General features: G+C 45.9%; 1 pseudogene; it reads left to right on the forward strand.

Annotated features, from left to right (window-relative positions):
• Nucleotides 1-9984: 9984 nt before the first annotated feature.
• Nucleotides 9985-12974, forward strand: LOC104593698 (uncharacterized; annotated as a pseudogene).

A 12974-nucleotide genomic window follows, 5' to 3' on the forward strand; every position in this document is an offset into this window, starting at 1 on the left:
AAACTAACCAATAAAACTATTGCATATTTTATTTTCCTTTTTATGGTTCAACTATGATGTCAAAAAGACATGATAGAGGAACAAATTATAAACCAATCAACGGACATCATAAAACTAGTAACCAATCAGGCAACGTTTTAAAAAACGACCCGGAACCGTTTTGGTCACCGGTTTCTGGGTTGATGGTCCGACCATCCGGTTCGAATAGAATGACACAAATTAAATAATTAAAAATAAGAAATTGCCAAAACCGTTAAATGGGTTGACGGTTTGACCACCTGAGTAAATGAGTTGTTGACTTTTTTAATGATTTTTTGCCAAAGAACGAGTTTGGGATAAAACGGAACCGGTTGCTTGGACGATTCCCTAGTCGAACGATCCGACTGTCCAGATCAACTGCAACTCAAAAACCATCAGGTGGGTTTTCATCAAATTCATGGGGTTGTGATTTGTGATTGGCAAAGCTTTTATATATGAATGAATGAATGATAGGGATTTTAAAAGTTCAATCCACTATAGAATTGGTCAATTTTTTTTCTCAATGTATTTATGCGTAGCTCCCCTTATAAACATCATCCCCCTGAGCATCTTTCCCCTGATATTGTGTGATTGTATTATGAATTATTAGGTGGAGTGAACAATAAAAACCCCATGATGATATTGTGTTTTTCTGGCATCATAGATTTTCCCTTATATTTAGTAAATAATGTACATTATTTTCGTTTGTAGTTAATTGGCTGCTACACTATTTTTTCGGGTGTTCATGGGGTCGATTTGGTTTGGTTGCAAACATTTAGGCCAACCAAAATCGATCATGTTGAATTGATTTTGGTTAGGTTTTCAATTTGATTGGGCCCATATGTTGCCCTTAAGATGGAAGATGGATAAGCACCCATTCAGAAGATAGATTTTTACCATGGTTGCATTGTTGTAGGTGATACATTTCACCACTCGACAAAGGTGGCGTTTGATTTCACTTTTCAGACATCTGAATATGAAAATGTTGCTTTTCAGACGCCACCCTTGTTTGGTGTTGCATATGAAATAGGGTTTGAAAACTTTTTTCATATCTGAATTTTTTAAACTAAGGCCAACCACTTAACGCGTTCAAACGCGTTTCAGACATGGCCAAAAGTCAAAACTACCCCTTCCCATTCGACCTCTTTTTCTCATCTTCATACATCTCTCTCTCTCCACCCTGTCCTCCGCCACCGCCACTGCAACTTGCAACGACAGTTCTCTCTCTCTCTCTCTCTCTCTCCGCCCTGCCTTCCCGCCATCGCCGCTGCAGCTTTCTCTCTCCCCTTGTCTTCCTCTCTCTCTCTATCTCTCTCTCTCTCTCTACCTCCATCTCTCTCTCTCTCCTCCATGTCTTCCTGTCAACAACTCTCTCTCCACCATGTCTTCCTGTCAATGGCTCTCTCTCTCCCCCTATCTTCCCGGTTCTCTATCCCGCTCTCTCTCTACCCTGTCTTCCTGCCACCGTCGATGCAAGTTGCAACGGCAGCTCTCTCTTTTCCCAGTCTTCTCTCTCTAGCTCTAACTATCGCTCTCGCTCTCTCTCTCTCCCTTGTCTTCCCACCACTACCATGTTGCAGTGGTGGTTTTTTATTAATTATTAATTATAAAGGATTTTTATTAATTATTTTAATATTTTTTATTAAACATTAATTATTTTTTATTAAATTTACCTGTGCTATTTATTATTTATTAATTATTTTTAATAACTAGTAATTTTAATTATTTCATTAATTTTTAAAAATTATTTTAATTTTTATTTGTGTAAATTATTAGTTATTTTAATATTTTTATAGTCATTAATTATTTTTTTAATCTTAATCGTTTCATTTATTAATTAGTAATTACTTTAAAATTTTTTAAAATTATTTTTAATTTTAAAAAAATATTTTAATTTTTATTTGTGTAAATTATTAATTATTTTAATATTTTTATAGTCATTAATAATTTTTTTTCATTTTGATCGTTTCATTTATTAATTAGTAATTATTAATTTTTTATTTTTTATTTGTATTGTTTCAATATTATTTTGATGTTGAAAATTATTTTTTATGAGATAATGCAAATTGAACTCAACATTTCCAAATAGTATGTTCTATGTGTAAAATAGTAAAATTAGTAAATTTCATATGGTAAAGGGTTAATACAACACAAACAAACTTATGGATCCAAATCCTCTAAAAAGTAGAAAAGAATCTATGCCTCTTTTCAGATTTTAGACACTTTTAATATCTTTTTAACTTTTTAGATCTGAATTTTCAGATTTATCAAACACCATCTAAGTAACGTTTTACCATGGTTGCATCATTGCATGTGATAGACTCCTACCATAGATAAGTGCCCTGTTCGTCATAAGCCTATAAATGATACCCAAAAATCTAAGGTCCAATCCAACTATCTCGGATTCGGATGATATATTTATGTAATAGGATTGAATTCGAATCTAACCCCATCCAATCCAATTAAAAGTTGGATCCGATTATATTACAATATTTATTAGTTTTAATATATAATTTTTTTATAATTGTATTTAAAATTTTAAAATATATTCTATATATTATACTATATATGAATTTATATTTATAATAAATTTAAGGGAAAATTCTTGATTAGTACCCTGTACTTTGGGTCTAGTGCCACTTTGGTCCCCAAACATTAAAATGCAACAATTTAGTACCCAAACTTTTAAAATGTGACAATCCAATACCTGTTGTTAACCAGCTGATGGTGCACGATCTGAACACTCCTAGCTGGCAGGGGGGCCGCACTCCAAGCTAGCGATGGACGGTACCTAAGAAGAAGAAGAGGATGAAGGATTCCCGGGGAGCTCGCCCGACGGGAACACTTTGATGCTTAAGTTAGAACTCTGAGAGAGAAAATTGCAGAGAAGATGAAGAAAGCTAGAGTGCAGATAGCGCAAATGCAATTACCTTTGTCCCTTGGGGGTCGGGGCCTTTTTATACTGATGCCCTATCAAATCTGGCATAACCGCCTCTGATTCTCTGCTGCAGCCGTTACTGCCAGACCTGAGGTGGTGGGCGTAGGTAACCGTTACAGGGTACGGCCTTGTCAGGCATGAGGCGTTGTTAAAGTTGGCAGGCACGGCGCCGCCTGGCGAGAGACGTGGGCGTAGCCTCCAGATTCGGTAGGTACGGTTGTCAGAAAGATCTTCCTGCAAGTAGCCGAGCTACCTTGCATTGAGCTTCCTTGTACCGAGATGTTGGTGATGCGTCGGGGTGCCTCTGCTCGAGGCGGGCCTTTGAGGCAAGTATGGACAGGAGCACTAATAGTGCTTACCCGGAGTGTCTTCAGTTTAGGGTGTTCCTTACCCAAGGATCTTAGATCGGGGTGCTCCCTTCTTGAGGAGGAGCTCGGGGGATCCTTACTTGGGGGGGAGCTCGGGACTCCTCACTTGGAGGGACCTCGGGGAGCTCCCCCTTAGGGAGAGCTCGGGGTAACCTGAATACCACCTTGTAGTGAGTTGCTGCCCGCGCCGAGCTTTCAGGCTAGGCTCTAGCGACTTCATCACACCGAGTTGTGGCCAGGATGTCATGTCGAGTTGTCACTTATGTCGAGTCATGCCCACGTGTCCCCTTGTTACGAGGTCGGGCCGAATCACCCTTCATCAATTGCCCCCCACTCCCAGTGCTAGGGGTCTGGACCCAGTGTGGGGAGTTCACGGTGTGACGGGTGGATTTGGCTCGGAGTTCAGGCGTCCAACTAGGCAACTTGTCGGTCAGACCAGTTTGCTGCTCGACTCGATCAATGGTGACCCGAGTCGCGTACAGTTCACGCATGGACGTCACGCGATTTATAGACTCTGTAGACGTCAAAAAATGCGCTAAACCGATTTCACCTCGGAGGTCGCGTATCCGGTTTTCTTGAGAGCCGTCAGATCATCTTGATCTTGACCGTTGATGCCCGAGCATAGCGGCTATAAATAGTGGGGGTCCTAGGTCATTTTTCCCTGCCATAAGTTCTTAGCACTCGCCTTGAGGTCGCGCATAAAGTCCTCATCTCAAGTTCTTCAGCTCGTCCAACTTTCCCAGTTCGGTTGCGTTTCCTTGGGTGAGTCTCCCTAGCTCCTTCTTTCAGTTCGTTTCCAGTTTTTCAATTTCGTAGCTAGCCTCCCTTTGGCTCAATTCAGTCCGTAGCTATGTCTGACCATAGCTTCGACAGTCTCTTAGACGAGCCCAGGGTGGGTGCCCCGGCTCCAGCAGATAGTCTCTTGGATGAACCCAAGGTGGGTAACTCGGGTCAAGTAGGTGCCTCCGAGGCACATTCCACTTACGAGGTGCGGAGGACCTCGGGTAACCCGGCATCCACTTCTAGTCAAGGTCGGGTACTGGACAAGTTCGATCCTTCTACTATGACGGTAGACAGGCTTAGGGGCCTGATAGCTCGGTACAACCTTCCTAGGGAGTACACTTACAACCTTCCTGTGGGCGACTTCCCTTGGGAACACGGTCGTGATGAGATTGTGATTTTTGGGGAGCAGCTCGCGGCCAGACTCTGCCTCCCATTGCACCCCCTCATTGTTGAAGTGTTGAATCACTTTGATGTAACCATAGATCAGCTCCACCCGAACTCTGTCCGAAACGTAGTCGGTATAATTTCAATCTACTTCGACTACGCCCTTCCTCTTGACCATGAGATTTTTTTCTTCCATATTGTCGATAAAGAAAAATGCATCTAGCGTCCTCCCCGAGAACAGGCGGACCTACTTCCTGTCCCCCCGCCCGGGCTTCAAGTTGTTACATAAGCTTCCTAGTAAAGTCCCAGCCTGGAAACGGGACTACTTTGTAGTTCGTAACACTGCGGGGTGGCCCTTCCCTACTCACTGGAGGGTGGCCATTCAAGACTCCGGCATTAGGCTGGACTGGGATACAAGTGAGGTACTTCAGTCTTGGGCGGAGCTCGGCTTCGACTACAAGGACTACCTTGCCGAGAACAAGCTTATTGAGGCCGGTTTGAGTCCCGGTAGGCCACCTCGTCTAGAGTTTGTAATTTTCTTTCGGTAGCCAGTTTCTACTTCTTGGTAGCATTACTGACGTCGAACTCTGTTGCAGGTCCCATGGGGAAATTCAACGCAGAGAAACTCTTCGGAAAGATGAAGGGGAGAAAGAAGCGAGCTGCAAAGAGAGCTCGCATTGAGTCTCCACGGGCTTCTATTCCCGAGCCCAGGCTACCTGCTGATGCTCCTTCGGTGATCAACTTGGAGGAGTCGGAGAGCCTTCCACCTCGGGGGCCTGAGGCAATTTCCGAGGCCACTGCCGAGCCCTCCCTCGAGACTGCTGCCACTACTTCGGGAAGTGGGGAATCAGCCCGAGGATCAACCCGAAGTATTCTGAACCTACAGCCCCCGAAAGAGCAAAGGGGCTGCGTGTGTCGAGGAGGTCTCTAGTTGGGCCGAGATATCGCCTGCTCAGCTCGGAGCTCGAGCAGCTACCCATTGCATGGTGGTAAGTCTTGTTGCACTTTGACTTCAATTTCTACAATTGTTCCTTTACTGATGCTTACTGGCATTCTCTTGGCAGGTGAACAATGTTGTGCATGCCCTGACCTACCAGTCTGAGCAGCACTTAAAGCGAGCTCTAGCTGCCGAAGACTCAACCCACGCAGCCCACTCCGATCTGAAATTAGCTCATGGCCGAATCCACCGTCTGGAGGGCGACGTGCTGGCTCAGAAAGAACTAGTTACGTCGCTGATGTCTAAGAAGGAGGAGTGGTAGCACGAGAGGGAGGGGTTGCTGCGCAAGGTGAAGAACCTTGAGTTGGAAAAGGGAACCTTGGAGTGCCAAGTCGAGAACCTCGAAGCAGATGTCAAGGAGCGAACTAACATCCTTCTTGGCGCTATGGAGGAGGCCAAGGCCAAGGCTATCCAAGACTGCGTCAAGTCGGAGGAGTTCGACAGGGTAATGCTGGATGCCTACTGCAAGGGCTTCAAGCTCAGTAGGTGGCTGATAAAGCGCGAATTCCCACAGCTCGATGTAAGCGCTATCACTACCTCGAGGGTCACAGGATAGGTAGCCCGTTTAGCCGCCGAGGACCCAGACTCCGAGGAGGAGGAGGAAGTCACTAACATTGGGGACTTCTGCCAGGAATGATGAGTAGTTTCAGCCCTTGAACTTTGAGCCCATGAGCTCAGTTTCTCCTTTCTTCTCTTTTTGTACCGAATTCATTGTAATGAAACTCTGGTAATGAAATACGTTTTTGGCTAAGTGTTGTGCATTTGACCTTCTTGTGCAATTATCCTTTTTTATCAGAATAATGGGTGTAAGGGTTTCCCCAAACTGTCAAGCTATCGAGTTAAGTACCCGAAGTGGAGGCTTTTCAATTGTTGTTACCCCGAACTGTCTCCTAGTACTTAGTAGGGGTAACTTCAGGATGTACACCGGGGCGAGCAACATAGTAGGGTATATGTCCAAACTGTCTGCACTCGAGCTACTTAAGCTGACATTAGTTATCCCTAACGGGTTCAACCTGCTGTATTCCCGGGCGGGCTATGCATCATAGGGTTCACACCCGAGCTGCCCGTGCCTTGGCATTAAAAGTACTTATCCCATGCTAACGAGGCGACTAGGTCTTATGTGGTGCCGAGGTCTTTTGTTAGCTCGGCGCTTTGGCCCTTAGGCTGGGGGAGCAACTTATAGTCTGCTCTCCTAGAGTTTGCCTATGCCGAAGAAGCGATTGGGCGCAAAGGTCCTTAGCTCGGCTTTTTATCCCTTAGGCTGGGGGAGCGACTTAATAGTCCACTCTCCTGGAGTTCGCCCATGCCAAAGAGGCGACTGGGCACCGAGGTCTTTAGCTCGGATTTTTAGCCCTTAAACTGGGGGAGCGACTTAATAGTCCACTCTCCTGGAGTTCGCCCATGCCGAAGAGGCGACTGGGCACCGAGGTCCTTAGCTCGGCTTTTTAGCCCTTAGGCTGGGGGAGCGACTTAATAGTCCACTCTCCTGGGCAATCACAGGTAATATTGCCTTGGGTTGACAATGTTCCATGCCCGAGGTACCTACTTCCCTTCTAGGGTTTCGAGCTCATACGTTCCTTCCCCGAGCACCCGCTTTACTCGGTAGGGTCCTTCACAATTTGGCCCGAGCTTACCAACACCAGGCTTAGGCACCATGACTTTACGAAGAACCAGGTCTCCAACGCGGAGGTTTCACTTCTTGACCCTAGCGTTATAGTACTGAGCTACTCTCTGCTGGTAGGCCGCGATCCTAATGTATGCGAGGTCCCGTACCTTGTCAAGTAGGTTGAGGTTGGTGCGTAGCCCATCTTCGTTGGTTTTGTCATCGTACACTTCTAGACGTAGTGTAGGAACCTCGATCTTGGTCGGGATGACTGCCTCGGTGCCATAAGTGAGGTTGAAGGGGGTTTCGCCTGTTGTGGTCTTCGCCGTGGTCCGATAAGCCCATAGTACACTAGGTAGCTCATCTACTCAGAGTCCCTTAGCTCGGTCAAGGCGTGCCTTCAATCTATGGAGAATGGCTCTGTTCGTGACCTCTGCTTGACCGTTTGCTTGAGGGTGTGCCACCGAGGTAAAATTTTGTTGTATTCCCATATCTTTGCACCAGTTCTGGAATTTTATGTCCTCGAACTGCTTACCGTTGTCAGAAATGAGTACTTGGAGTAGACGGAAACGGTAAACTGTATTCTTCTAGAAGAAGTTCTGCACATTCCTTGTTGTGATCGTTGTGAGAGGTTCGGCCTCCACCCACTTATTGAAATAATCAACTGCTACCACTAGGAACCTCCTCTGTCCTGTCGCTGGTGGAAATGGTCCGAGTATATCAATCCCCCATTGCGTGAAAGGCCACGGGCTGGTGGTGGATGTTGGCGTGCTTCTGACATTTGTTGCATTTTCTGACGAACTCGATCGCATCTGCCTTCATCATTGGCTAGTAGTAGCCCTGTCGTAGCGCTTTCTGGGCGAGAGCCTTGCCCCCCAAGTGTCCACCGCACAGGCCCTCATGAGTGTCGCGGAGCACGAGCTCGGCCTCGGAAGGTCGCAAGCAGCGCAGATAGGGGAGCGTGTAAGATCTTTGGTACAGCCATTCGTCTATCATGACGTATTTGGCTGCCTGACGCTCTACCCTTCTAGCAACATTACGATCTGTAGGGAGGGTCCCGTGCAGCAGGAAGCTCGCGAGCAGATCAATCCAGCTCTGCTCTGCTTGTACAACAGGACCAACCTCCTTTGCCTTCCCGAGAATGCTAGGCCGAGGAAGGTTCTCTATGTACACGGTTCTCATGGTATTATCAGTTGTGCTGGCCAATCGGAACAGGGCATCGGCCTCAGCGTTCTCTAATCTCTGGATTTGCTTGATGAAGTAGGACTAGAAGTTGAGCAAAGCCTCTCTTACTTTGGCTAAGTAGGCGACCATGGTCGGCTCGAGAGCTTCATATTCACCTGTGACTTGGTTGACCACGAGTTGGAAGTCACTGTAGATGACGATGTGCTTGGCTTTCACTTCATTTGCTAGAGCCAGCCCGACTATTAACGCCTCGTACTCCGCTTCATTGTTGGATGCAGCGAACTCAAAGCATAGCACGTACTCCAGTTTCGCACCGCTTGGCCCGTACAGAACGATTCCAGCTCTACTGCCCTGCTGATTTGACGAGCCGTCCACATGAAGGCTCCAAGGATCCTCATCCCAGTTCGGGTTTAATCTAACTAGGAGAGAAGCCGCACTGGTTGCTCCCTCGCGGTGCTCGGGCTCATTTGGCCTGTGAACTTCGATGCTGAAACTACATTATGCGACAAAGTCAGCTAAGGCTTGGGCCTTGATAGCAGTTCGCGGCTTGTACTGTATGCCGTACTTGCTGAGCTTGATGGCCCACTTCGCCAACCTACTAGACACCTCGGGCTTGAGCAAGACTTGCCTCAAAGGCTTATTGGTGAGAATAACGATAGTATGAGCTTGGAAGTATGGATGAAGCTTCCGAGCTGCAACAACTAGAGCATACGCCTACTTTTCGATCTCTGGATACCTCGTCTCTGCCCCCTGCAACACTTTGCTAACATAGTAGATAGGCCGTTGGACCCGATCTACCTCTTTTATTAGTACCGAGTTGACTACCTCATCGGCTGAGAGTCCGCCGACCTGACTACAGGTTGCGAGGTGGGGGGAGTAACTTGTCTTTCCCTCCTACCATGGGATGAGACCTGACTCCCAAGGGGGTTCTGAGTTCGGGTGGTCTCTCCTCGGTGGGGGAGACGTTCGCCGCGACGGTGGGGCTGGACCTGCTGTGCAGCGGGGTGTCGAGGTGGGACTTGCTGTTGATGCTGAGGTAGCGGTGGGAACTGTTGTTGGTACTACTGTTGGTAGACGTGGTGGAGCATTTGCTGCTGGTACAACTGAAACTGATGGACCTGCTGCATTTGAGCTTGCATGCAGTGTACCAGGTTTTCCAGTTGGTTCTGTCCGGCCACCGGGAGAATTGACGGTACTGCAAAGGTCGTCTCTACCGGCGAGGGGAGTGGAGCACTTACCGGCGCCCTGATTTGAGGCGCGCTCAGGGTAGGGACTCCGCCCGCGGAGAGGGGTACAGTGAACTGGCCAACACAGACGGTAGGGAGCTGAGGTCGTCCCCCGGAGGTATTTTGGTCGGCACTTCATCCGGCGTTGCTGGAGGAAGCCATAGAAGTCTTTCCGAAGTTGCTTGGTGAGAGGCTTTTCTGAAGCAGTTCCCACAAACGACGCCAAATGATGGTGCGCGATTTGAGCACTCTTAGCTGGCAGGGGGCTGCACTCCAAGCTGGTGACGGACGGTACCTGAGAAGAAGAAGAGGATGAAGGATTCCCGGGGAGCTTGCCCGGTGGGAACACTCCGATGCTTAAGTTAGAACTCTGAGAGAGAAAATTGCAGAGAAGATGAAGAAAGCTAGAGTGCAGATAGCGCAAATGCAATTACCTTTGTCCCTTTGGGGTCGGGGCCTTTTTTTACTGATGCCCTGTCAAATCTGGCATAATTGCCTCTGATTCTCTGCTGCAGTCGTTACTGCCAAACCTGAGGTGGTAGGCATAGGTAACCGTTACAGGGTACGGCTCTGTCAGGCATGAGGCGTTGTCAGGCACGGCGCTGCTTGGCGAGAGACGTGGGCGCAGCCTCCAGATTCGGCAGGTACGGTTGTCAGGCAGATCTTCCTACAAGTAGCCGAGCTACCTTGTGCCGAGCTACTTGGGACCGAGCTACCTTGCATCGAGCTTCCTTGTACCAAGATGCTGGTGATGCGCCGGGGTGCCTCTGCTCGAGGCGGGCCTTTGAGGCAAGTACGGACTGGAGCACTAATAGTGCTTACTCGGAGTGTCTTCAGTTCAGGATGTTCCTTACCCAAGGATCTTAGATCGGGGTGCTCCCTTCTTGAGGAGGAGCTCGGGGGCTCCTTACTGAGGAGAAGATCAGGGCCTCCTTACTTGGGGGGGAGCTCGGGACTCCTCACTTGGAGGGACCTCGGGGCGCTCCCCCTTTGGGAGAGCTCGGGGTAACCTGAATACCACCTTGTAGCGAGCTGCTACCTGTGCCGAGCTGTCAGGCTAGGCTCCAGCGAGCTCATCATGCCGAGTTGCGGCTAGGCTGTCATGCCGAGTTGTCATTTATGTTGAGTCATGCTCACGTGTCCCCTTGTTACGAGGTCGGGACGAATCACCCTTCATCACCAGCCATTAAGTGGCATTTGAAAAAGACACAAATGCCCTTCGAGTGTCATCTAATTTTCTTTATCAATCATTCAAACGTTGACAAAAAATTAACAATTTCAGATCCTTGCCTCTTTTATTCAAAAAAGTTAGGGTCACTAGAATGCCCACTCAAAAGGTGACCCCAACTTTCTTGAATGGAAAAGGCAAGCAGGATTTGGGACCGGTAATTTTTTGTCAACGTTTAGATGGTTGACAAAGAAAATTAAATAACACTTGAAGGGCATTTGTGTCTTTTTCAAATTACACTTAACGGATGGTTAACAACTAGTTAATGACAGGTACTTGATTGTTACGTTTTAAAAGTCCGGGTACTGATCTGTCGCATTTTAAAGTTCGGGGACCAAAGTGACAGTAGGCCCAAAGTACAGGGTACTAATCGGGAATTTTTCGTAAATTTAATATGTTATATTTATATTAATTTTTTATATATAAAAGTTGACAAATAAATAAAATTTTTATTTTCTGGTATTTTAGAAAATTTATCGCTGAGTTAGATTAAGTCTAAATACGACCCAAGTCCATTAGGATTCGAATTTGAATCCGAGTTTTTAAATCCGGTTGGATTTTGGATCGGATTCAGATGTAGGTTCTTAGTAATTGGATCAAGCGCAGATTTTGTTGATTCGATTATAAGCCTAGTTAGTCACTTGGTCATGGTTGCACCATTGCAAGCAATACCAACCCCAGTTACACAGACTCGATCAGATTCTTACAAAGTACAAAGAATGTGAATTGGGTGGTTGAAAAAGTTGCTTTAAGTGTGAGTTGGCGGTTTACAGAATAAAGCAGGGCAGAGGAGAGCAAAAAAACAAGTGAGACCGATACATTTGGAAACGAGGAGTTGCAAGAAAGATGGAGAGGGAGAGAGAGAGAGAGGGAGGGAGGGAGGGAGAGAGGAGGAGGGGGAGGAGGAAGAAGGGCTTTGAGTTCTGAACCTTAGTGTCTATTTTAGAAGTGACAAAGTGGTAGCAGTGGTCATTGGATGTAATTTTGAAAATATGACAAACTTGACCTTATAGCCTTACTAGATTGTATTCAAATGGAAAGGGCATTTCCGTAATTAAAATTCAAATGGAAAGGGCATTTTCTTCTGGTTTTGTGATAGTATCTTGCAGAGTTAGTCTTGGCTTTGGATGGGATTTGGTGATTCTCCATTTTTGTCTAAACCTGCGAACATGTTCAAGAAGTTCTCTTCTGAAGATGTATCTTCACAAAATCAAGTGAAAGCATCTGTAAAGCGCAAGATCTGACAAAGTATTGCAGATGAGTACCCAGGCCTAGAGCCAGTTTTGGATGATTTGCTACCAAAGAAATCACCTCTCTTTGTTTCCAAATGCCAAAATCATCTGAATATGGTTGTGGTGAATCCCCGCTATTTTTCAATGTTTGTAATGGTCCTTTCGTGCCAACATTACAACTTCTTCATCAATATCCTGATATAATGAAAAAGTTACAAGTAGATAGGGGTGCAATTACATTTGTCCTTTCTGGTGCAAACATAATGTGTCTTAGGCTTTACATCTCCTGATGGTGCTTCGGATGATGGAGTGCCAGAGGAAACTCCCATGGCCATTATGGCTAAAGGAAAGAAACACACACTTGCAATTGGCTTTACAAGACATAAGAGCTATTAACAAAGGAATTGATGTGAACAACATGCATTATCTCAATGATGGTCTTTGAAAGGTAATTCATGGCAAATATCTCTTGCATTTGTCTTTGTCCATGAGTATTTCCTAGGTCTCAGTATGTTACTTTTAAATGTGTTCACAAGGTCCTGTGGATTATATCTTTGAATATACATTATCAATTGAGTATTTTCTTGGATTTATGGACAAGTTTTTTTTTTTTTTTTTATCCCATAGATTTCATTTTAGTCATTTCCTCATCATCCCCATGATCACACGAGTTACTAATCCCATAATTTGTTTGTTTAACAATAGAACCAAAGTAATAGATTACAACTCATTTATACTAGTTATAAAAGAGGGAATAACCCTTTTTTTTTTTCTAGAATTTTCACTGGACAGGTTCCACCCCCCTCGTATATGCATATAAATGGACAGGTTCCACCCCCCTCCTATCTATGCATATAAAGGGTATTTATGTCATATCCCTTTTGAACCAAATCTTCTCTCTCCCACAATTTCTTCCCCTAACTCTCACAAATTTCGGACTGTATATTGGATTGTTATAGAAACAAAATGCCAACTTTGTGTCACCCATGAACTCTTCCCTGTCTCCCACTCG

This window comes from Nelumbo nucifera, chromosome 7 (genome assembly GCF_055504915.1).
Source record: "Nelumbo nucifera cultivar China Antique chromosome 7, China Antique-T2T, whole genome shotgun sequence".
In the NCBI taxonomy this organism is placed as follows: Eukaryota; Viridiplantae; Streptophyta; class Magnoliopsida; order Proteales; family Nelumbonaceae; genus Nelumbo; species Nelumbo nucifera.